Source organism: Macaca nemestrina, chromosome Y, assembly GCF_043159975.1.
Source record: "Macaca nemestrina isolate mMacNem1 chromosome Y, mMacNem.hap1, whole genome shotgun sequence".
Classification (NCBI taxonomy): Eukaryota; Metazoa; Chordata; class Mammalia; order Primates; family Cercopithecidae; genus Macaca; species Macaca nemestrina.
The window spans coordinates 9,485,346-9,508,307 of NC_092146.1; positions in this window are offsets into that span (position 1 = coordinate 9,485,346).

Sequence of the window (22,962 nt, forward strand, 5' to 3'; positions counted from 1 at the left end):
TTTTAATTTCTTAAATGACTTTTGTTACAAAGAATAACGTACTTTCTATACTTAAAATGTTTAGGGTCTCTTAATTAACAAAGGATGTTGGAAATTTGAAACTCTTTTTCCACATTATTTGGGATATGTACATGTTTTTAATCTTCTATTCTGTTAATGTGATGAATCACATTGATTTACTTGTATACATAACCAGCCTTGCATGCCAGATAAATATAATCTTGGCCATGCCAGAGAAGTATAATCTTGGCCATGATGTATAATATTTTTGGCCTGTTATTGGATTCACATTGCTAATATTTTATTGAGAATTTTTGCTCAAATGTTTATCATAAAGATTGGCATATAGTTCTCACTTCTCATGATAGTTTTGTTTGCCTTCATATCAACGTGATATAGGGCCTCATAAAAAAAGTTTGGAAGCTTCACATTTGACTCTTTTCTTTTTTTTGAAAACTTTGAAACACATTAATTTTTTTTTCTGAAAATGTGGTAGAATTCATCCATAAAGCCATATGTTGTTTAGATTTTCTTTGTTGGAAAGCTCTATAAAACCACTCTTCATTCTTCATTTGTAATTGATTTGTTTAGACTATTTCTTCTTGGTTCAATCTTTGCAGGTTGTATTTTTCTGTTAATATATCCATTTCACTAGGTTTTCCAAAGTTGTTATTATATGTGTTCAGAATTATTCCCCTTGATTCTTTTATATTTCTAACTTGCCAGTGGCAACTTCTATAATTTAATTTTTAATTGTTTTTCAGACTTATTTTTTTCTTAGTCTAGCAAAGGGTTTGTTGATTTTTTCCAAAAAAAATCAACTCTGAATTTTACTGATTATTTCTACGATGTTTATATTCCCTATTTGATTTGTGTCTGTTCCAATTATTATTTTATTCATTGTGCTAGTTTTGAATTTAGTTGTTTTTTCTTCTACTTCCTCAGGTACAATGAGATGTTGCTTATTTGGAATCATTATGGTTTTTTAAATATATGCATTTGTTGCTATAATCTTCCATCACAATGCTGCTTCACTGCACAACATAGGTTTAGGTATATAGGGTTTCCACTATCACTTGTCTCAAGATCTTTTTGATTTTTCTTTTTCTTTTTCTTTTCATCAATTGATTATTTAGGAGCAATGTTTTAAAAATGTTCATATATTCATTTTTTTTCAAGATTCCTCCTGTTACTGATTTTTGATTTGCTACCATGATGATCTCAAACAATATTAAATATGCTTTTAGCCATCTTACTTTTCTTAAGATTTGTTTTATGGCCTAACATATGGTATATCTTAGAGAATCTTCCATGTATGTTTCAGCAAAATATATATTTTGCTGCTACAGGATGAAAAGTTCTGTATATATCTGTTGGGTCAATTTATTTAAAAAGAGAATTCAAATCTGGCATTTCCTTACTAATTTTCTGTCGAGTTTCTCTATTCCATTTTTGTAACTGAGGTACTGAAATTTCCTACTGTAATTTCATTGGCTTTTTTTCTTCATTTCAGTTTATCTTTTCTGTAAATATTTAGGTCCTCCAATGTTGAGTGCATATGTGTATACATATAACTGCTATGCCCTTTTGATGAATGGATTGCTTTATTATTAAATGATGATCTTCTCAGTCTTACGACAGGTTTTGACTTGAAATCTCCTTTATCAGACGTAAGTATAGCCACCACTAATTTTTTATTATCATTTGCATAGGTTATTTTCTTCTATTTGCTCACTTTCAGCCTGTGTTAGTCCTTAAAGGTTAAGCAGATGTCATAGGTAACATGTAGTTGAATCTCATTTTTCAAAATCCATTCGGTCACTGTACGCCTTTTTTTTTTTTTTTTTTTTTTTTTTGAGATGGAGTCTCTCTCTGTCGCCCAGGCTGGAGTGCAGTGGCCGGATCTCAGCTCACTGCAAGCTCCGCCTCCCGGGTTTACGCCATTCTCCTGCCTCAGCCTCCCAAGTAGCTGGGACTACAGGCGCCCGCCACCTTGCCTGGCTAGTTATTTGTATTTTTCAGTAGAGAAGGGGTTTCACCGTGTCAGCCGGGATGGTCTCGATCACCTGACCTCGTGATCCGTCCGTCTTGGCCTCCTAAAGTGCTGGGATTACAGGCTTGAGCCACCATGCTGGGCCCACTGTATGTCTTTTAATTGCATAATTTAATTAATTTAAATTCAAGATAAATATTGATAAGTAAGTTTTTACTACTATTATTGAAGGGGTATGGTCTTGACTCACTGTAACCTCCACCTCCCAGGTTCAAGGGATTCTGCTGCCTTAGCCTCCTATCTCAGTTTACAGGTGCACACCACCACACCTGGCTAATTTTTGTGTTTTTAGTAGAAATGCGATTAGTATGGTTTTCAGATTGGTCTTGAATTAGTGATCCACCCAACTCAGACTCCCAAAGTGCCCAACATGCACAGCTTAAACCTGGTTCTTCTTTTAGGCCCAGGTATATCTCTAAAGTTTTCTGCTCTCCCAACACTAACCTCTATTGTATCTCTCATAAATATACTCCCTAAAGTATAAATCTTGCTTTATCAGAAACAAGCAAACTTTGGTCTCTTGTCCATTTCCAACCAACTGTAGCAGAGCTTGCTATGAGCAGAGAGGGGATTATCATAGATTCACTGTTCATAAAAAGAGCTTTGATGTCACATTTAGGCTAAATTGTTAGTTTCACAGTCAACTGTGACCAGAGTAAGGGGACGAGTGAGTCCCTTTTAGTTATTTCTGAGAATCATGGTATATGTATATATACCATGATTATAGTATAGTAGCCCACACATGGCTATGTACGCAATAAACAACAAGTTTTATAATTATAGGAACAGCTCTAGTCTACAGCTCCCAGCGTAAGCAACACAGAAGATGGGTGATTTCTGCATTTCCAACTGAGATACTGAGTTCATCTCACTGAGGCATGTCAGACAGTGGGTGCAAAAGAGTTGGTGCAGTGCAACAAGCGAGAGCCAAAGTAGGGTGAGGCATCACCTCACCCAGGAAGTGCAAGGGGTCAGGGAATTCCCTTTCCTAGCCAAGGGAAACCATAGCAGACAGCACTTCTCATTGCTAGCACAGCAGTCTGAGATCAAACTGCAAGCTGGCAGTGAGGCTGGGGGAAGGGCACCCGCCATTACTGAGGCTTAAGTAGGTTAACAAAGCAGCCAGGAAGCTCAAACTGGGTGGAGCCCACCACAGCTCAAGGAGGCTGGCCTGCCTCTGTAGACTCCACCAGTGGGGACAGGGCATAGCTGAACAAAAGGCAGCAGAAACCTCTACAGACTTAAATGTCCCTGTCTGACAGCTTTGAAGAGAGTAGTGGTTCTCCCAGCAAGGAGTTTGAGATCTGAGAACGGACAGACTGCCTCTTCAAGTGGGTCCCTGACCCCTGAGTAGCCTAACTGGGAGTCATCCCCAGTAGGGGCAGATTGACATCTCACATGACCAGGTACCCCTCTGAGAGGAAGATTCCAGAGGAACAATCAGGCAGCAACATTTTCTGTTCAGCAATATTCACTGTTCTGCAGCCTCCGCTGCTGATACCCAGGCAAACAGGGTCTGGAATGGACCTCCAGCAAGCTTCAGCAGACCTGCATCTGAGGGTCCTGACTGTTAGAAGGAAAACTTAACAAACACAAAGGACATTCACACCAAAACCCCATCTGTACGTCATCACCATCAAAGACCAAAGGGAGATAAAACAACAAAGATGGGGAAAAAAACATAGCAGATAATTTGAAAATTCTGAAAATCAGAGTGCCTCTTCCCCTCCAAAGGAGGGTAGCTGCTCATCAGCAATGAAACAAAGCTGGACAGAGAATTACTTTGATGATTTGAGAGAAGAAGGCTTCAGATGATCAAACTTCTCTAAGATAAAGGAGGAAGTTCACACCCACACAAAGAAGCTAAAAACATTGAAAAAAGAATAGATAAACGGCTAACTAGAATAACCAGTGTAGAGAAGTCCTGAAATGACCTGATGGAGCTGAAAACCATGGCATGAGAACTATGTGATGAATGCACAAGCTTAAGTAACCAACTTGGTCAACTAGAAGAAAGAGTATCAGTGATTGAAGATCAAATGAATGAAATGAAGTGAGAACAGAAGTTCAGAGAAAACAGAGTAAAAAGAAATGAACAAAGCCTCCAAGAAATACAGCACTATGTGAAAAGACCAAATCTATCTCTGATTGGTGTACCTAAACGTGATGGGGAGAATAGAACCAAGTTGGAAAACATGGCAGGAGATTATCCAGGAGAACTTCCCCAACCTAGCAAGGGAGGCCAACATTCATATTCAGGAAATACAGAGAATGCCACAAAGATACTCCTCAAGAAGGGCAACCCCAAGATACAAAATTATCAGATTCACCAAAGTTTAAATGAAGGAAAAAATGTTAAGGGCAGACAGAGAGAAAGGTCAGGTTACCCACAAAGGGAAGCCCATCAGACTAACAGCGGATCTCTTGGCAGAAACTCTACAAGCCAGAAGAGAGTGTGGACCAATATTCAACATTCTTAAAGAAAAGATTTTTCAACCCAGAATTTCATATCCAGACAAACGGAGCTTCATAAGTGAAGGAGAAATGAAATCCTTTAGCAGACAAGCAAATGCTGAGAGATTTTTGTCACTACCAGGCCTGCCTTGCAAGAGCTCCTGAAGGAAGCACTAAACATGAAAAGGAAAAACCAGTACCAGCCACTGTGAAAGTATACCAAAATGTAAAGACCAACAATGCTAGGAAGAACCTGCATGAACTAACAAGCAAAATAACCAGCTAACATCATAATGACAGGATCAAATTCACATATAATAATATTAACCTTAAATGTAAACGGGCTAAATGCTCCAATTAAAAGGCACAGACTGCCAAATTGGATAGAGTCAAGACCCATCAGCATACTATACTCAGGAGACCTGTCTCAGGAGCAGAGACACACATAGGATCAAAATAAATGGATGGAGGAAGATCTACCAAGCAAATTGAAACAAAAAGGCAGGAATTGAAACCCTACTCTCTGATACAATAGACTTTAAACCAACAAAGATCAAACGAGACAAAGAAGGCCATTAAATAATAGTAAGGCGGTCAATTCAACAAGAAGAGCTAACTATCCTGAATATATATACACCCAATACAGGAGCACCCAGATTCATAAAGCAAGTCATTAGAGACCTACAAAGAGACTTAGACTCCCATACAATAATAATGGGAGACATTAACACCCCACTGTCAATATTAGACAGATCTATGAAACAGAAAGTTAACAAGGATATCCAGGAATTAAACTCAGTTCTGCACCAAGTGGATCTAATAGATATCTGCAGAAATCTCCACCCCAAATCAACACCAAATCAACAGAATATACATTCTTCTCAGCACTACATTGCACGTATTACAAAATTGATCACATAGTTGGAAGTAAAGTACTCCTCAGCAAATGTAAAAGAATAGAAATTACAACAGTTTCTCAGACCACAGTGCAATCAAACTAGAACTCAGGATTAAGAAACTCAGTCAAAACTGCTCAAATACATGGAATCTGAACAACCTGCTCCTGAATGACTACTGGGTACGTAATGAAATGAAGGCAGAAATAAAGATGTTCTTTGAAACCAATGAGAACAAAGATACAACATACCAGAATCTCTGGGACACATTTAAAGCAATGTGTAGGGGAAAATTTATAGCACTAAATGCCACAAGAGAAAGCAGGAAAGATCTATAATTGACACCCTAACATCCTAATTAAAAGAACTAGACAAGCAAGAGCCAACACATTCAAAACCTAGCAGAAGGCAAGAAATAACTAAGATCAGAGCAGAACTAAAGGAGATAGAGACACACACAAAAATCCCTTCAAAAAAATCCATGAATCCAGGAGCTGCTTTTTGACAAGATCAACAAAAATTGATAGACAGCTGGCAAGACTAGAAAAGAAGAAAAGAGAAAAGAATCATATAGATGCAATAAAAAATGATAAAGGAGATATCACCACTGATCCCGCAGAAATACAAACTACCATCAGAGAATACTATAAACACTTCTAAACATATAAAATAGAAAATCTAGAAGAAATGGACAAATTCCTGGACACATACAACCTCCCAAGTCTAAACCAGGAAGAAGTTGAATCCCTAAATAGACAAATAACAGGCTCTGAAATTAAGGCAATAATTAATAGCCTACCAACTAAAAAAACTCCAGGACCAGATGGATTCACAGCCAAATTCTACCAGAGGTACAAGGAGGAGCTAGTAACATTCCTTCTGAAAGTATTCCTATCAATAGAAAAAGAGGAAATTCTCCGTAACTCATTTTATACCTGATATACATTTAACTCCTGATACCAAGTCTGGCAGAGACACAACAGAAAAAGAGAATTTTAGACTAATATCCCTGATGAACATCAATGCAAAAATCCTCAATAAAATACTGGCAAATCAAATCCAGGAGCACATCAAAATGCATATCCACCATGATCAAGTGGGCTTCATCCTTGGGATGCAAGGCTGGTTCAATATATGCAAATCAATAAATGTAATCCAGCATATAAACAGAACCAAAGACAAAAACCACATGATTATCTCAACAGATGCAGAAAAGGCCTTTGACAAAATTCAGCAGCCCTTCATGCTAAAAATGCTCAATAGATTCTGTATTGATGGGACGTATCACAAAATAATAAGAGCTATTTATGACAAACCCACAACCAATATCATACTGAAAGGGCAAAATCTGGAAGCATTCCCTGTGAAAACTGGCACAAAACAGGGATGCTGTCTCTCACCACTCCTATTCAACACAGTGTTGGAAATTCTGGCCAGGGCATTTAGGCAAGAGAAAGAAATAAATGGTATTCGATTAGGAAAAGAGGAAGTCAAATTGTCCCTGTTTGCAGATGACATGGCTGTATATTTAGAAAACCCCATTGTCTCAGCCCAAAATCTCCTTAAGCTGATAAGCAACTTCAGCAAATTCTCAGGATACAAAATCAATGTGCAAAAATCAGAAGCATCCTTACACACAAATAACAGACAAATAGCCAAATCATGAGTTAAGTCCCATTCACAATTGCTTCAAAGAGAATAACATACCTAGGAATCCAACTTACAAGGGATGTGGAGGACCTATTCAAGGAGCAAACCACTGCTCAATGAAATAATAGAGGTCACAAACAAATGGAAGAACATTGCATGCTCATTGATAGGAAGAATCAATATCATGAAAATGGCCATACTGCCCAAAGTAATTTATAGATACAATGCCATCCCCATTAAGCTACCAATGACTTTCTTCATAGAATTGGAAAAAACTACTTTAAAGTTCATATGGAACCAAAAAAGAGCCCACATTGCCAAGACAATCCGAACTCAAAAGAACAAAGCTGGAGGCATCACGCTACCTCACTTCAAACTATACTACAAGGCTACAGCAACCAAAGCAGCATGGTACTGGAACCCAAACAGGGATATAGACCAATGGAACAGAACAGAGCCCTCAGAAATAATACCACACATCTACAACAATCTGATCTTTGACAAACCTGACAAACAGAAGAAATGGGGAAAGGATTCCCTATTTAATAAATGGTGCTAGGAAAATTGGCTAGCCATATGCAGAAAACCGAAACTGGATCTCTTCCTTATACCTTACACAAAAATTAATTCAAGATGGATTAAATACTTAAATCTTAGACCTAAAACCATAAAAACCCTAGAAGAAAACCTAGGCAATACCATTTAGGACATAGGCATGGGCAAGCACTTCAGGTCTAAGACACCAAAAGCAACAGCAACAAAAGCCAGATTTGAGAAATGTGATCTAATAAAACTAAAGAACTTCTGCAAAGCAAAGGAAACTACCATCAGAGTCAAGAGGCAACCTACAGAATGGGAGAAAATCTTTGCAATCTACTCATCTGACAAGCGCTAAAATCTAATCTCCAGATCCTACAAAGAACTAAAACAAATTTACAAGAAAAAAACAGATAACCCCATCAAAAAGTGGGCAAAGGATATGAACAGACACTTCTCAAAAGAAGACATTTATGCAGCCAACACACACATGAGAAAATGCTCATCATCACTCGCCATCAGACAAATTCAAATCAAAATCACAATGAGATACCATCTCACACCAGTTAGAATGGTGATCTTTAAGAAGTCAGGAAACAATAGGTGCTGGAGACGATGTGGAGAAATAGGAACACTTTTACACTGTTGGTGTGAGTGTAAACTAGTTCAACCATTGTGGAAGACAGTGTGGGGATTCCTCAAGGAACCAGAACTAGAAATACCATTTGATCAAGCCATCCCATTCCTGGGTATATACCCAAAGATTATAAATCATGCTGCTATAAAGACACATGCACATGTATGTTTATTATGGCATTATTCACAATACCAAAGACTTGGAACCAACCCAAATGTCCATCAATGACAAACTGGATTAAGAAAATGTGGCACATATAAGCCATGGAATACTATGTAGCCATAAAAAAGGATGAGTTCATGTCCTTTGTAGGGACATGGATGAAGCTGGAAACCATCATTCTCAGCAAACTATCGAAGAAACAGAAAACCAGATACTGCATGTTCTCACTCATAGGTGGGAACTGAACAATACGAACACTTGGACACAGGAAGGGGAACATCACACACTGGGGCCTGTCGTGGGGTGGGGTGAGCCGTGAGGGATAGCATTAGGAAATATACCTAATGTAAATGATGAGTTAATGGGTGCAGTACACCAACATGGCCCATATATACATATGTAACAAACCTGAACGTTGTGCACATGTACCCTAGACATTAAAGTATAATAAAATTTTTTTTTAAAAAACAATCATATGTATAGTTTTGCAATAACATCTCAGTTATGGGTTGAAGTGTATTCTCTCCAAAATCCCTTTGTTGATGTCTATAGTGGCAGTACCACAGAATGTGGCCTCATTTGGAAAGAGAGGTTACATATAGAGGTGTTCATTGCAGATGATGTCATTTTAGAGTAGGGTGGGCCCCTAAGGGTAGCACACGTATATTTAGAAAAAGGGAACATTTGGAGATGTACACAGGGAGAAAAATGACACAGAAAGAGTGAAGTTACATTGTCACAAGCCAGGGAACTTCCAGAAGCTTGGAGAGAAACTGAACAGATCCTTACCTTAGGACCTGAATAGGAAGCATGGCACCACTGACACCTTGATTTCAGACAGTGGCCCTCAGAAGTGAAGCAATAAATTTCTGCTGTCCAAAGCCACTAAATTTTTGGAACTTTGTTACAATAGCCACAGGAAACAGAGACAGCCTCTTTTCCAAGGAAATTGTTCCCAACCCTTGTCTGCAGGAATGTGGACCACTACCCCAAATTCCTTGGACATCTAAAGCATGTTTTACTTAACCCATATTGCCACGACAAACCTAAGTGAATCCTTAGATATATGAATGACTTTGTGTCTCTATCATGTAGTGATTTCTTTTACAATGATAATCCTGAAAGATCAGGGACAAATTGTGAAAAGTGAATGGTAGCAGAAGAAAGAATTAAAATCAATGTATGCAACAAATTATTTTTATGTGTCCACCACAGGGCCAGTGGAGCACACAGAAATTATATACAACTAGCAGCATCCCAGAAAGCAATACTGCTACAAGTACTCAAAATAAGTTTTAATGAGCAGTGTTCACATAATATGAGAAAATAATGTCGTAATAACACCTGGCACATAATCTTGTCTATCGTATTTTGGTGACAAGTCCTGAGTAGTTGAAAAGTATCAAACACATAAACATTATACATTGCAAGTAATGTACAATATTAATTCCTTAAAGATCATTAAAGCTGACAACGTTGCAAGTAATGTACAATATCAATTCCTTAAAGATTATTAAAGATGACTTGGGTGTTTGACAGAAACAGTGCAAACATGCCAGCCATGTATTATAAATAAATTGGAAAGGACTGGGCTCTTCTCACATCAAAAATCTACGGGCCTGTTTAGTCTGAATGGCAACATGTTCTTGAGCCAAGTCTGGTTTCTGTAAACATTTTTCATAAGAATGTCAGGTGTCATCACCTCTGGTGCTGCTTTTGAGCTTCCTGTGCATTGCCAAGGTGGTCACTGGGGAGCTGCTGAGCATCACTGAGGGTCTTTTATAACCTCATAGACCCTAATGAAAACATGATTCATGAAAACTGCCTGAATTTTAATGGATGAAACCCAGTAGGTCCTGATGAAAAATATGATTCATGAAAACTGCCTGAACATTCTTGGATGACATTTCAAGGCTGCAACTTCCTACGGGTGGACTAGGTTTTTCAGGGCTCAAGCAGCAGCAATTTATGGTGGGTGACATAGTGAACTGAATATCATGGGAAAGTAAGAGGTCATGCTAGCCTGTGCTGAATTAAAGGATAAATAAACAACTCCCAGGATATTCCCTGTCTGGCTTCTATCAGTCTCTGGGACTCCAGAGCAAGCCTCATTTAATTGTGTTGGATTTCATTTACCTCCTCTGTCCAGATCTTCCAGTTCTAAAATCATGTTACACTATATTATTACAATAGAATAAAAATTCTAATGAAATTTAAGCTTCCACATGCACTGTGGATTCTGCCTTCCCAGCTGGCAAAAACTCCATTTCAAAAACTGGGTTATCATGGTGATCAGTAATTACAAAGTAGAAGCTCCTAGACATGGTCTTCAATATATGGCTCCTAATGAAGTAAAAAAAATGTACAAAATTTTTAGCAGTCAATATTGAAATTCAAATATGACTAATGGGCAGTGTAAAAGTCTTCTTTTGTTTTGCTTTCTAACTTAAACCTGGAAGATGCCAGTAAGCTCGGCACCGTTTCCCACGTACTGGTGAAGATGCGTGGCTTTTGTAATAAACAAATGATATAACTCTGATATTTCTTGTTGAATCCTATGTACTTCCATAAGGAACCAGAGGACCTCTAACACAAAATCACAAACAACATTCTCATGATCTGAAAGTATGATATTTTCAGCTTAAGGGAACCTGAGTGTCTGATGGAGTAAGCTAGGCTTCACTTGGACTGGAGCAGTTAGCACCAGCACCTACACTTAGAAGATTTAACAGAGGTAGACAGTAAGTTAAGGACCATACAGAATGGTGACAATACCAAGGAATTAATTAGCTTGCCTTAGAAATTTCCATAAGGCATCTATTGGGGGAAGTTAAAACCTACTCTCCCTCATGTCACCTACCTAGAAAAGAGAGGCAATGTAGCACTTTGTACTCTATTTGTCTTCTTTCTACCTGAACTATATGTGCTATAAATATATGCCCTTGCAAATAAAAGAGACTATGATATGCCTCTTGAAACACCAATTTACAAGAAAGAAACTTGTGTATTCTATAAAAGATGGAAGAAATAATTCATAAAGGAAGACATTCTAAAGCACTGAGAGATCTTACAACTAAGTTTAACAGATTGGGGCAGGTGTAATCCCCATTACTTGCCTGTAATGCCAGCATGCCTGTAATCCCAGCACTTTGGAGGGATGAGGTAGGCAGCCTGCTTAAGCACAGAAGCATGAGACCAGCCAAGGCAACAGCATGAAAGAAGAAATACATCTCTACAAAAAAAATCATCTCTACAGAAAAAATAAAACTTTCTAGGTGTGCTGGTGTGTGCCTGTAGTCCCAGATACTCTGGAGGCTGACAGGGGATAATCACCTGACCCCAGCAGGGGTCAAGGAGACAGTAAGCTAAAATACACTGACTCAAAAAAAAAAATTCAACAGATTCACAAAAGAAATGAACCTATGAGAAACTGGGGAAAAATATAAGTGATTCTATGGCTTCTAGCTCAGATAATTAAAATATAGATGAATGATAGATGGGTGGGAATGTGGATGGATAAACTCAACGGTAATCCCACTGTGTGTATTTTTAAAATAAGGGATTTGAAATCAAACGACTTTAGGTTCTATGTTGCTTTACTACTTACCTGCAATGTGACCACAGGGAGCCCTTAATCTATTGTTTGTTTTTTCCTTTATGGAATAGTGGTAACTTTGTAGCAGCTTATGGTAAAGTACCCAGCACTGTGTCTGACTCACAGGACATACTCAATTAATATTACATAGAATAACATGGAACGCCAAATGCACACTGAGATTTGATGACTAGAAAAATTCTCAACATGGGGTGGAAATCAAGTAAACAAGGAATTAGTCAAACTCCTGCAAGATTCATCTGAGGTGGGTTAGAAGCCGAGGCTCATGAAGCCTCATAGGCCTTCTGCTGATTCACATACACAAAATGAAATCAGAAGAAACCTGATATGTATGAGCTAATAAATGACACATTTTACAAAGAAAATCAAGGCACAGCTGGGAGTTTAACTTTAACATTGAAGGTTTATGACTGTTTAAGGAAAGTCAGATAGAAGACTCTTGGCATGATGAAGTGGAATTTAAAATACCAAGTGAGGTGGGGGACTATATCCTTGTCCACTTTCTCACTACCATCTGAGTTGCTCTCACCCTTCAATGGCAGAGTTAAGTATCTGCAACCAGTGTATCCCACAGAGCCAACAATATTCACAATCTGGTCTTCCAAAGAAAACCTTTGCCCCTGCTTTAGAAAACAGATGAAAAACAGACTGAGATAGAAAAATTGGATAACAAAGACAAGAAGGAATGATACAAAAGCCGTGAATAACTAGATGAACTGGCAATAATTCTCCAGAGAAGGTGATGGGAGAAAGATGGGGAGTTGAAAATTGAATAAACAATGATATCTTGAATTATTGCTGGCCTAAATTTTAGAGCCAAAGTTTGCCAAAAGAAGGACTTGTTACTGTCTTCAGCACAAAAACTGAAGCAGCAGCAGCACCAAAAAAAAAAAAAAAGGTGTGTAGGGGGGAAATGTGGTGTGTGTGTTTGGGTGTGGGTAGTTTGCATGTGTATGTGTGTGTGGGTGTGGGTAGTTTGTATGTAGGTGTGCGTGTGGGTGTGTTGGTGTGTATGTAAGGTAGATAACATGCATCCCCCATACTCATCTCTAAATGAAAAGGCCACAAATGGATGAGCAGCAGGTGCTAAGTCAGCAAGGGCAAAAACTGAAAGGAACTCGAAGAGCAATTGCCTAAGGGTACTATTACCAACTACACAGATGGGCAGAACATAAGACAGAGCTTACTTTGTATACATTCCATGCTTGTTGTGAGTTGCCAATTTGATTTTGCTTTTGTAAACAGGTGAAGAATCAAGAAGGCTGTAATTTTTCTTTCAATTTTGGCAAAGGAAAACTGATAGGTGAAGTTGAAGAATTGGAAACCCTGGGCAAAAATGATCCCATTGTCACAGAAGGGGAAGCTGGCAGCTGCAAACAGGGTATTGGGCAAAGGTGAGACACACAGTAGGATTATGCACTGTCCAATCTGTAGAACTTTCTCCAAGGATGCAAATGTACATCTGTGCTAATATGAAAGCCGGTGAGTATTATAAATGTGGCCACTGAAACTCTAGAATGGAATTTTAATTAAACAAGAATAGCCACATATGAATAGTGGCTATGTAATAGAGAAGCACAGATCAAGATCAGATTCCAAGCCAGTAGCATGATCTTGGCTCACCACAAATTCCCCCGCCCAGGTTTAGAAGATTCTTCTGCTGCAGCCTCCTGAGTAGCTGCAGTTAAAGGCATGCACCATCATGCTGAAGTAAATTTTGTAATTTTAGTAGAGACAGGGTTTCACCATATTGCCCAAGATGGTCTTGAACTCCTCACCTCAAGTGATCTGCAGACCTCAGCCTCCCAAAGTGCTGAGATTAGATCATGAGCCATCATGCCCAGTCCAATTTCAACGTTTTTTATATAAAATTTCTGCAACATCCTCCACCTTCCCTTGACACACAAAACAAATACTACTTAGAATTCCAATATATAATACAAATAAAGCAACTGCCATGACTGATATACCTGCACTGGCATGAGTGTGTAGTCATGGTTTGCTTGATTTTTCCATTGCTCTAAGTAGGGGTTTTTGAAGAATCTCCAAGGAACACTGGTCCCAGAGGCCCTGAGGAGGTAATAACACAGAATTAGATAATAGATTAAATTGGGAAATTGAGGACAAGAGGAGAACCTAGGATAATTTACAAATGTCTAGCTGAGGGAAAAAAACAGAATGTGGCCTCTCTTCTAAGATACCCTCATTCCAATCTGTAAAACTTGTGAGTATGTTAGGGCTCATGGCAAAGAGAAATTAAGGTTGCTCATCAGCTGACCTTAAGATAGGAAGATTGCCCAGGATCATCCAGCTTAATCAATGCCATTATAATGGCCTTAAATGTAGAAGACAGAAGCAAAAGAGGAAAGTCAGGGGGAAGTGAAGGATGAACGGTAAAAGCAATGTGATGTTGATGGCTTTGGAAACGGAGAAAGGGGCTACAGCTAAGCAATGCAGGAGGTCTCTAGTAGCTAGAAAGTTCAAGGAAACAAATTCTCTATAACCTCCAAGAGGAACACAGTCCTGCGCACACATAGGTTGTAGTCCAACAAGACCTGTGTTGGACCCCTATGCTACTGAAGTGTAAGATGATACACTTGTTTTGTATTAAGCCATTAAATTTGTAATAATTTCTTACAGTGGCAGTAGGAAACTAACATAGGTCAAAGCCAGAAAAACCTGCAGATATGAGAGAAAAGGAAAGAAACACAAAGATTTGTCAGCAAATGAGTAGAAGGCACATTCTATTAACAGACTGGGGACAAATGTAGTTCATCTGCTGTGAGTGTGGGTTTCAAAGCACTGTAGAAAACGTGTTGCCTAGAGGCAATGATGCATCAAGGTGAAGATGTTGCAGCAATATGGAAATGAAAGTGTGAGAGAAAACAATGGGTCGTTCTTCTACACTGTGTATCCCCACGACTAATATAAAAATTGGTACACAATAAGTGTTCAAAGCTTGCAGAATAGTATTAGAGCAGGGGCAGGAGCATCAGGATAGACAGTGTTGAAAAGCAAGAACGACAGACATGATGAGATTTCAGTGTTAAGTAGACTCAACCGTACAAAGAACCTTCTAAAACGTCCTGTGCTGAGGCCTCAAGGGTTTCAGAGGCTCCATGATGAAGTTTATGTTCAAGTGTTGAGAGCAACTTTGCAAGACGTTACTGAAGTTTTTCAAATTACCTATGAAGAAATCCTCCAAGAAAAGAAACTCAGCTTAGTGGCTAATAAGAGGGAACCAGAAACCTAATTTGTGATGGAAACAGCAATTGTCCCTGATAGCTAGGGCAACCTGGTTGATAACAGTTAGAAGACTGAAGAAATCTACTTGGTGATACAAAGAGTTCTCTCAATACCTTAAATTTAAGGAGTCTACATACACTAACTAATAATCAACATAAGCATGGGACCAAAAATCATGTACAGATGTATATATACACACATATGTGTGTATATATAGCTATGACACATGTATATATGTATACATATATGTACATATATGTGTGTATATAGGTACCTGCACATATGTATATTCGTATATACAAATATATGAACATATATACACGTGTGCATATATGTATACATGCACATGCACATATGTATATGTATATATACATATGTATATATACATATATTTATATGTATACATGTATGTGTATATATATGAATATATATATATATATCAGGCTTTGGGGTTCACCTTAACTTAGTCTAGCTCGGCATTTACATCAATAACTCATCACATTCAAAAATAACACCAAGATTTTATTTTTTAGAATTTATTAGAACGCAGAAGTTAGAATTCAAACTGATCTCTGTGGCTAGGAGAGTTCGGTGAAATTAACAAGATAGAAGTTAAGCGAATAGGAAAGAAAGCCCCGTACTTGGGATTAGAAATCAACCATACACCAGTAGGACAAAGGAAACTTAGATTAAGAACAGTTCACTGACATCAAGAAAAGTGTTAACTTACAGCAAGCTCTGTAAGATATAAAAATCCGATAGTTTGGTCAAAAAAACTAATGCAATTCTAGGAGGTATTAAGAGCAACATCGGGGAGAATGTTCAGGTACTCTTTGGGGAAGAAACACAGTTCTGGGAATGAAATCATATCAGCTTTGGGGAAGAAACTCAGTTCTGGAAACGTATTGTAAAATAATCAATAACTCTGACCTGTGTATGTTACAGGTGAGGGGAAGGCAAGATTTATACTAGGGAAAGCTCTAGAAAGAAGACAAAAGCAGCTGAAGGAAAAGGATATTTGAAAGGTGCTGAGAGAACTTTTTGGGGTGGAAAGGGAGCAGGGTACAGCATAGTCCTATCTCTAAATACAATGAACTGTCTAATGGAAAAGGAATTTGGCTTTGAATGTCAATGAGTTTCCTCTCATGAGTGAGATCTAATCAACTGGTATTAACTGCCAAGAACTGGGGCTGAGAAATTTTCTAGGACTAAGTGTGGAAGGAATAGGAAACAATGCTGTGTAGAAAAGAAGGTAGGAAAGGATGCTGTGATCAATTATCTATGTCTCCTTTGGATTTTGGGAAGTGCAGTGCCTACATAAGGGCCAAGTGTTGCTGACTGAACTCAACAAACTTATTTCATAGGTCAAGCCCAGGACTGCTCATTTTGAGTCACTGAAAACTGGACTCTAAGGGATGACTAGAACATCACCAGTGTCAGAGTGGGATGATGCTTAATAAACTTGGATGTCCCTGCTCTTAGTTTAATGTGCAGGAACATGCATGATAAAACTCATGAACTGTCGTTTCAAGGACATCCCTTTTTGTAGCTGGCCTCTGCAGAGCCTCTATAGAAGAGCTTCTAGAAAAACGGCTCTTTCCTCTCAAAAGCAGTGTTTTCAGTCGTCCCATAGACCTGGGGTCACTGGTCTGGCATGGTACATGTCTGTTGCAATAAGCAAAGGCAGGTTGAACACTACTGATAGGTCTCTAATGTGACATTTTTTCTGTTAATATTATAAGCGATTCTCCCACCTTTGGGAGAAGTTATGCTACTTTTTGAAGAACATTGTAGCTAATTGTATTCATATATTCACCTGTGAGATCAAAGATGGGAGTGTAGTCAGGACTGAGGGGATCTTCAGACACAATCTTTTTGTTTGTTTATTTTTGAGATGGAGTTTTGCTCTTGTTGCCCAACCTGGAGTGGGATGGCACGATCTCAACTCACTGCAACCTCCACTTTCCTGGAACAAGCGATTCTCCTGCCTCAGACTCCTGGAGAGCTTGGATTACAGATGTGCGCCATGACTCCTAGCTAATTTTTTTGTATTTTCAGTGGACACAGGGTTTCACCATGTTAGCCAGGCTTGTCTGGAACGCCTGACCTCAGGTGATTCTTGCGCCTGGGCCTCCCGAAGTGCTGGGAATACAGGCCACTTCACCCTGCCAATTATTACTATTATTTTTTAAACAGTGCAGTGGTGATACTACCTAACAACTTTTACAGTCTATCAGCCTATTTTTGGAACACTGTTTTCATCATTTCATTTTCCCATTCAAAAGCTTTGATGCATCTCAGCTACAGGATCATGTGCTGGTATTCAAAGCAGACTCCCACATTGATCATGTATTTTCTCTGCCCTATTGTTCCACTTATCCTACAGTTCAGTTGTTTACTTTTTTTTTCTTTCCCAAATCCACTTTAACTGTATCCATTTCAGAGCTACTGCTATTTCTGTCATCATGCCTCGAATGTTCTCCCTGATTCTGTCTGCAACGCCTACCTATTTCTTAAAATCTAACTAAGTCTCTCTTCTTCTTCAATTATTCCCAACAAAAACCTACACATTCTCCACTTCCCAAGTCCTGTCACTCATACAGCTTCTTAAAGACTTTAAGTTTTTCACAGTCCGTGATCAAAACTCGTTGTACACTTCTTCAAAGCTATGTCAAAAATGACACTAATCAAATCCTCAGAGGACTTACTTTATCAATCTTATATTCCCAGCATACAACTCTGGACTCAGGGTAGATTCCTCACTGCTCCAAGAAAGTCCTGGATTTTTGTTTGTTTGTTTATTTCTTATTCCTTTGCTCAATTTTTCCCCTCCCTGCAATGCTCTTCTTTTGGTCCACCACCCAAATCCTATGCATCAAGGCCCTGATGAGTTTACACTTTTTCTGAGAGATGATCTGGACCACTTCCATGTTCAACCACCTCCCCTTTAAACTCTATCCAGTTTATAATGCTATCTTAGCTCTTGCTCAACTCACTGGCTTAATGTTTTCGTTATTGCTTCTGAGGGGTTTGGTTCCATTTCTTTTTAATTACATGTAAGCATCATGAGGTCAGACTCGCCTTTCCTCACAACACACAATGATGGCTACTCAAAAATATTAGCTCTGTGGATCTCAACCCTGAGCCATCTTGCTTCCACGAGGACACCTGGCAATGTCCGGAGATGTTTTTGGTTGTCTCCCTTGGGGGAGAAGGTACTATTAACAAAATAGAGACCAAGGATACAGCTAAGTCTACAATGCACAGGACAGCCTCCCAAAGCAAAGAATCTGCTGGCTCCAAAAGGCAAGAGTGGCTCCATTAAGAAAACCTGGGTCCGTTGAATGTTTCGCTGTTAACCGCCAAACAAAGCCCCCAGAGTGCTGACACTTGCAGGTGGAAGTGCTCAGTGCATGGTTGAGCCGGTCGGGGCGTGGCAGATCTGACGTGGCTACCCCAGGGAGGAGTGGAGATTCAGCACCAGGCTGCACCGTCTGGCAGGGCCAGTGACGTCCCACAGGCACTCAAAACGCCTGTTTCCACTCACTCCGTCCCCTACCTGCCGCGAGAGGCCGAGGAGGGAAAGGCAATCTCAGTCCCGCTATGGACACCCGCGCTCAGGGGTTTCAACCGAGATCCTCAGGTCTTTGGCAGTTCTTTGGCTACCCTGGATGTGTTCTCGCCAGATGTGGGTGGAGCTTGTCTGACTTCCTCCCTCCCTTCCCTCTCTCCCGCCTTTCTTTCCTTCCTTCCTTCCTTCCTTCCTTCCTTCCTTCCTTCCTTCCTTCCTTCCTTCCTTCCTTCCTTCCTTCCTTCCTTCCTTCCTTCCATTTCTTCATTCCTTTCTTCCTTCCTTCTTTCCTTTCTTACTTCGTTTATTTCTTCCTTTCTCTTTTCCTCCCCTTTTCCGTCCCTCTTTTCCTTTCTTCCTTCCTTTCTTCCTTCTTTTCTTTATTAATTTCTTTTCTCCTTTATTTTTTCCTTCCTCCTTTGCAAGACACAAATTCAAAACTAGCTAATTCATGAGTTTTTGCACCCTGTGTTGAATGGAGAATTGCAACCTCAGTCCATTTCAGTGCAAGGGAAATCTCTTTTACTATAAGCCTTTAACTCTTTAGTGACTGATCACTAGCAAAGATGTGGCTATGAGTCTTCACTTTGTTTTCTTTCCAGAAATTGGTTTAGCAAAAGAAAAGGTAATGTATTACCTTTCATGTTTTTGAACTTTTTATTAACAGTTTTTTTTTTTTTTTTTTTTTTTCTTGGCTGACTGTAACATGCTGCATTACAGCTAATTGCTTTTAAACTAGGTCCATTTCTCATTCCTCTTTGGATTTACGTTTTACCTGCACATAATACATTCATTATGTAACAAGTGGGTACTAAATACGAAATTAATTTCGAAATTAATTTCTTGGTATCGCATTTAGTGTTTTGTAAAATTATGATCTACAGTCTCTACGGTTTAAGAGATGAAACTGACTTATCTATTTTCTGTGTTGTTTAATAAGACCCTGTCCATCTGTTGAATGTCCGCTCTGAGGTTGGCACTATGATAGACACACGACAGATGTTTTGTGTATTCCAGATAAGGTTCCAGATTGTGGAGAGGTGAATCAAGTAACTTATGTGATTCTTAAAATCTGTAAAATTTAAAATTCTTAAAAATCTGTAAAATTTCCAAATAAACATACTTTCGTTTTATTTTTAGTACATTTCTAATTATTTTAACTATAATTTCTTCACCATTATTGTTGAACATTTGCCCCCGTTTATTATTTTAAAGGAGATGCAGCAAACTTTCCCTGTGAATGTGTGTGTGTATGTGTGTGTGTGTAAACTTTGTCTTTTAGAGCAGTTTTTTGTTCACCACCAGGTTGATGGAGAAGTACAAAGGATTTCTATACATCCACTGCTCCTACACATGCACAGTCTCTCCCATTGTTAACATCTTGCATCAAGGTGGCACATTTGTTACAATTGATAAACCTACCGTGATGTGTCATTATTGTCAAAGTCTATAGTTTACATTAAATTTCACTCTTGCTTGTGTGTATATGTTTTTATTTTATTTATGTCATCTATACTTATCTAACAGTTTCATATTCCAAATTTTAAGGACATAAGGGGCTTAGTATCATAATTATTTTCTTTGAGATGTAGTATCAGCCTGTTGCTCAGGCTGGAGAGCGGTGGCATGATCTCAGGCTGCAAACCTCAAGAGAGAAGAAAGAAAGAGTGGCACTTCTGACAGTGTGGCACCAATTTTGGGGATCTGTCCCTTGCAGACCCCTGACCCTGCAATGGATGAATAAAGTACACTGACAGTTAGATATTCTGCTTTGGCAGTTGAACTAAAGCTGAGTGTCTGAGCCACTTACAGACTCCAGTAGAGTTTTGTAAATAGTTGCAACTGTGGCCCTGACCAGCTAGTGAGACTTGAATTTTTCGGTTATAATTAATCGACAATGACTTGAGTCAACACCACGGGGGTGAAATTGACATTATGGACTTCCCTAAGCACTTAAGCACCGGTGACACCTCAAAGGTTAGTCTTAAGACCGCAAGAGTAAACAAGCTAGCTAGATAACTTCCCCACTTTCCTTTGTTAGTACTTTAATTTGTTTAACTAAAGATAAAGCACATCACCTTCAATAATATCTATTACTGAAGTTCTGCAAACTCTCTGGCCTTCCAAGATGATTTGTGGCTATTACTATAACTATCTTTAATATTTTTCCCACCAGACTGACTGAGCCCCCAATATGAAAATATCTATATATTTACTATATTATTATATTATGTTATCTTTAAAAATAGTTTTTCCATTTTTACAGTCTCTTTAAATGTGTCTTGTTCAGAAAGTTAGCTGGGTGAAAACATTTACCAGCTTTACCTAGCTTCCCAGTAAAATTTCTGGAAGTCAGAAAAATGATGAGTAGCAATCATGTCAGTCATCCTAGTGCCAAAATTTGGATAGAACTCTTAGCTAACAATAAAATAATTTCTGGTAAAATAAACTTATTTTAAAAAGTGGTGCCTTCCAATTAAACAACAGAAAACTTACGGGAATATATAGTGTACTGAACTGTTTTCTGTCCCCTGACTCAGAGACCTGTGATCTTATCCTATTTTAGTATACCAACACTCAGGGAATGCTATGCTGTTGATAGTCATAGTACTTTCCTTCTAGATTTTAGTCACCAACTGTTCTTACTGTTAATATTTCCTTTGAGAGACAAAGATACACAGATAATGATAAGCACAATATTTGGATGAGAAAAGAAAATTTGGACATTGGCCCTTTGCTTTTTGAAAGTTAAAATTGTTATCTATGGTTGGCTAAAAAATAGATGCATACATCAGTAGGAGCAGAAATAGAGAATATAGAAATATATTCACACAAATATTGTCAATCAAATTTTTTAACAATGATGCAAAGACAATTCAATAGAGGAAAAACAGTCTTTTCAACATGTGGCTCTGAAACAATTGAATATTCACGTGCACGGAAATGAACCATAGACCTAAATGTAAATTGCAAAACTATACAATTTCCAAATAAAAACAGGAGAAAATCTATATGACCCTGAGTTTCATGATGTGATATAACACCAAAAACAAGATATATAAAATAAAAAAATAGATGTTAGATTTAATTGAAATTAAAAGCATCTCTGTGGAAGACGCAGTTAAGAGAATGGAAAGACCCAGTGTCAAAACTCATAAAGCTTTACATCACCAAGAATAAACATTAATGTTTCCAAATTTTGGTCTGCTGATCCCTGGACAGAATGCACTGTGTCAAAACAATCTAACTGTAATCCCCTCACTAAAGAGGATGGGGGTGGGGAGAAGGTGCTGAGCTCACTAATGTTTTTAGTTTCAAGAAACTAAAAAGTTATTAAATAATTTATGCTTCTCATTTAAAACAAAGTTTCAGACTATTCAAAAGGATATAAAGTGAAAGCAAGCTAGCAATTTCTGCCCATGTTGTTTCATCTCACTCTCCACTGATAACTAAAATTTTAGTAATTTTGTTTCTTGGTTATTTTTATAGAATTGTTTGAGTTTAAGACTATATGTATTTCTTTTTTTTTTTTTTTTTTTTTTTTTTTTTTTTTTTTTTTTTTTGAGACGGAGTCTGGCTCTGTCGTCAGGGCTGGAGTGCAGTGGCCTGATCTCAGATCACTGCAAGCTCCGCCTCCCGGATTTACGCCATTCTCCTGCCTCAGCCTCCCGAGTAGCTGGAACTACAGGCACCCGCCACCTCGCCGGGTAGTTTTTTGTATTTTTTTAGTAGAGACGGGGTTTCACCGTGTTAGCAAGGATGGTCTCGATCTCCTGACCTCGTGATCCGCCCGTCTCGGCCTCCCAAAGTGCTGGGATTACAGGCTTGAGCCACCGCGCCCGGCATTTATTTATTATTATACTTTAAGTTGTAGGGTACATGTGCATAACGTGCAGGTTTGTTACATATGTATACTTGTGCCATGTTGGTGTGCTGCACCCATCAACTCGTCAGCACCCATCAACTCGTCATTTACATCAGGTATAACTCCCAAAGAAATCCCTCCCCCCTCCCCCCTCCCCATGATAGGCCCCGGTGTGTGATGTTCCCCTTCCCGAGTCCAAGTGATCTCATTGTTCAGTTCCCACCAATGAGTGAGAACATGCGGTGTTTGGTTTTCTGTTCTTGTGATAGTTTGCT